Source organism: Anastrepha obliqua, chromosome 2 (assembly GCF_027943255.1).
Source record: "Anastrepha obliqua isolate idAnaObli1 chromosome 2, idAnaObli1_1.0, whole genome shotgun sequence".
In the NCBI taxonomy this organism is placed as follows: Eukaryota; Metazoa; Arthropoda; class Insecta; order Diptera; family Tephritidae; genus Anastrepha; species Anastrepha obliqua.
In genome coordinates, this window is record NC_072893.1 from 106,212,338 (window position 1) to 106,216,252 (window position 3,915).

General features: G+C 35.0%; 1 non-coding gene and 1 pseudogene across 1 annotated transcript; both read right to left on the reverse strand.

Moving 5' to 3' along the window:
- Positions 1-2,839: 2,839 nt before the first annotated feature.
- On the reverse strand, positions 2,840-3,034 carry LOC129239849 (U2 spliceosomal RNA). The gene has a single exon (XR_008581964.1). It is a non-coding gene; the product is annotated as a U2 spliceosomal RNA (small nuclear RNA).
- Positions 3,035-3,300: 266 nt separating this feature from the next.
- LOC129239927 (U2 spliceosomal RNA) lies at positions 3,301-3,484 on the reverse strand (annotated as a pseudogene).
- Between the last annotated feature and the right edge of the window lie 431 nt (positions 3,485-3,915).

Consider the following 3,915-nt stretch of genomic DNA (forward strand, 5'->3'; position numbering starts at 1 on the left):
GGGTAGTGGAACGACATTTCCGTCGTCAACGATTAGGGTATCAGGATCTTCACATTCTCTGTGGCATGTGCAGCTGTCACTGTTTAACAAGTTCGAGAAGTGTTCTCTCCATAATTTAAGTACGCTCTGGATGTCAGTCACCAGATCGCCGTCTATGTTCTTACAGGAAAATGTACCGTTCTTAAAACCTTCTGTAAGCCGCCGAACTTTCTGATAGAATTCTCGGGCGCTCACGTATTTCGGCTTCTCGTTTTTTCTTTCTGATAATAAGACTCTCTTCCTTTCTTAGCTCTCGGTAACGATCCCACATGGCTCGCGTTGCGCCCGATCGCAGCGTGACTCTATAGGAAGCATCCTTCTTTTCTGCCGCATCATGACAATCCTCGTCATACCAACTGTACAACATCTCTACTAATCGTTGCTCTACTCGTTTAGCTACAACAGAACTCTACTATGAATCAGGAAGCAATACATTGAAAATATGTTTGTTTATGCGCAGTTTAGCGCCTGAAGCCCCTTCTATTGGCTTATTTAAATATTTTTCGGTTGTTTAGTTATATCTTAGTCCCGCGAAAGCAGAAGAACTGTGAAAATCATATTCCAGGGATCAAAATAAGAAACTTTGGCGAAGGAACCATACCCCTAAAACGAATTCTGATGTCCCCCAATTTGGGTCGAACTTTTTAGTTTCTTTTCTCATGTAAAGGCCAAAAATGGTGATATTTTGAAATGATTGTATGGGGAACCCCCCAGGGGAGTTTCAGGGGGTGGACTGGCATGGGTGGATCGGCCGTCCAAAGTTAGTGGGGGAGCACTCTAAATGGGTCAAAGTGGGATTTTTCGTTCGATCCAAATTGGGGGACATCAGAATTCGTTTTAGAGGTATAGTTCCTTCGGCAAAGCTTCTTATTTTGATCCCTAGAATACGATTTTCACAGAGCAATGAGCGATTTTTAAATCGACCCGCCCTACTAGACACCCACCATATTCGAGTGACGAGACTTTGCTAGCCGTAGAAGTTCCCTTCGTTTACAGATTGTTTTCCTTATGCCAGAAACATGGATGTATTTATATAAAAATAAAAATTTATTTCTCTTGCAAATTTAGAAGGTTTGGTGTCGCCTATAAAAAATTATTGTGATTTCCCTGGACGAATGTTATTCTGGGTTTTTGGTATAAAGAACTTCAAAAGGTTAATCAAGTCAAGACATTAACTTGAAATTGGAAAATTTGCACATTCATGCTTCAGGCATAAGGGGGACGATATAAATATTGGTCTGCCGTCATGATTTTAGTAAAAGATTTATGCTTAAAAATTTTAGAAATTGCATTTATTTAAGTTTTGTCAAAATTAATCGCATTGTTGGCCCGTGCTGATAACAAATGCACCACTGTTCCGTTATGCTACCTTGCAAGTCACCTTCGCAATATTAAAGCAAACTCATCTTGTTCTGTTTATCTCCTGTCAATGGAATAGAAGTTGGAAGATATAGCGAGCAACTTGCTTTTACGACTTTGATTATTTGCTGTATAGCTCATATTTCGAGTCAAAGCCAAGATGAGTTAACTGTTTGAGAAAAATAATTGCAAGTTAAAGTTTTGTTTTTATAACTGCGTAGATGATTTGCACTCGTTTTTCCTTTTCTTAAGATTCAAGCTTAAAATATTGTTGTAGCCAAATTAACAGGTTTGTACTTAAATGTATTTAAAATTCTATGAAAATTATATGTAGATGCATAGGTAGGTGCATAGGTGGGTATATGTAGTACCGCGTTCACCCTGTGTCAAAAAATGTTCTTGTATTATTAAAAAAAAAATCGATTTTGAGCCGAAAAACAAAATTGCCGATATAGCTTGAAAAAAAATTTTTTCGGGCGAACAAGAAAGTACGTGTCTCATTATTTTGACCAGAGAGCAACATATTTAAGTTACATCGAAATCGAAGAACATGTCCCGAATAGCCCTTTTGAATTGAAATGGAAAGAATCTATATAAGAAAATTTTTTTTAATTACTCATAACTTAGTCAAAAATAAGCCGATTTGAATGATTCTGGGTTCAAAATAATCGTAATTACATACACGAGTGACTTCATGCAGAAACAATTGCAAAAAAGAAGTTGAAAATGTGTTATTTTGCAAAAAAAAAAAGTGCGAAACAGGGTTTTTACTCAAAAATTCATTACTCAAAAACAACCCATTTTAGCTACTAGGCATTCAGCTCAATTAAAGTTTGAGATGTACTTTTGATTTAGAAAAAGTTATAAAAAAAAAAATACACTTTTTGGAATATTGAATTTCGAAAAAATTTCAATTTTTTTCTTTTTTGCTAAATAAAAAATTTTCAACTACTTTTTTGCAATTGTTTCTACATGAAGTCGCTCGTGTAAGTAATTACGATCATTTTGAACCCAGAATTATTAAAATCGGTTCATTTTTGACTAAGTTATGGGCATTTAAAAAAAAATACCAGTCTAACGGTTAGACTTGATAGAAGTGAAACCTTCCGTAAAACAAACTGAGAGAGAATAAGACGAAAGCAGCATTAGGAGCGGGATAATTATAGGTTCATTATAATATTGCTATAAAGTTCATATTTTATTTTCTTCATTTTATCATTATTCATCCTTAATGTTTTCAATTTCAACAAATGATACGAGTGGCTTATGATAGATAAAATATGATACAAATGCTTTGGTTTCGATGTTGTCAAAAAAAATACCCAAACGGACCGAAGAAACAGACTTACAAATTTCTTCCATTTTCGTCTACTTGTATTCATATAAAAATTTATGTCTCTTCCCACCAAAGCTAAATGTATTAGTATATTTCTTCTTGTATTTATTCAAGGCTGAAATCCCGGCGGTACTGCAATACCGGGCCAACCCGTGGCAGAGGTGGAGAGCAAGCCCCTAAAACACTCCGCGCATTTCCAAAAATTGGTTTAACATTTGTTGTCCTCCGATGGAGGATCTATCAGATGTTAAGCTGATAAAAACAGATGCCACACTACCTAGTCAATACATTTTAAATAATAAACCTAATAAACCTTTTGAGAATTACACGCTCACAAAAAAAAAATTAATGTACGAAATATTTATACCGATTCACTTAAACTGACTTTCAGTATCTAAACCAAAAATAGAAAAGCCAAAAAACTGTTTTCAATAAATAATCAGAAATGTCCTACAATGCAAATTTCAAAAAAAAAAAAAAATTCCATTTTCGTCTACCTGTATTCATATAAAAATTTATGGCTCTTCCCACCAAAGCTAAATGTATTAGTATATTTTTTCTTGTATTTATTCAAAGCAGAAATCCGGGCGGTACTGCAATACCGGGTCAACCCGTGGCAGAGAAGGAGCAAGCCCCTAAAACACTCCGCCCATTTCCAAAAATCAGTTTAACATTTGTTGTCCTCCGATGGACGATCTATCAAATGTTAAGCTGATAACCACACTACCTAGTCAATACATTTTAAATAATAAACCTAATAAAACTTTTGAGAATTACACGCTCACAAAAATTATTTATATCAACATATAATATAACGCATCGTAACTAAATAACTTTTAGGCCAGCGACGACAGCATGGCGCGGTAGCCGAGCGACTAGCAATGTGAGCTTCCGATCCAAAATCCTTGGTTCGAATCACAAGGTTATTTTTATTTAGTTCGTCGCTACTTTTATATCAACATATAATATAACGCTTCGTAGCCAAGTTGGTCGCTTTTTTCGTTTCACTTTTCCTCAAATCACTCCCAACGATTCTAAAGAAGTTTTCACTTCAAAAATTTTGTTCTTATATAATTAAAAAAAATCGAGCTTGAGCCGAAAAACAAAATTGCCGATAACTCTTGAAAAAAATTTTTTCAGGCGTAACAAAAAAATTCGTGTCTCATTATTTTGACCAGAGA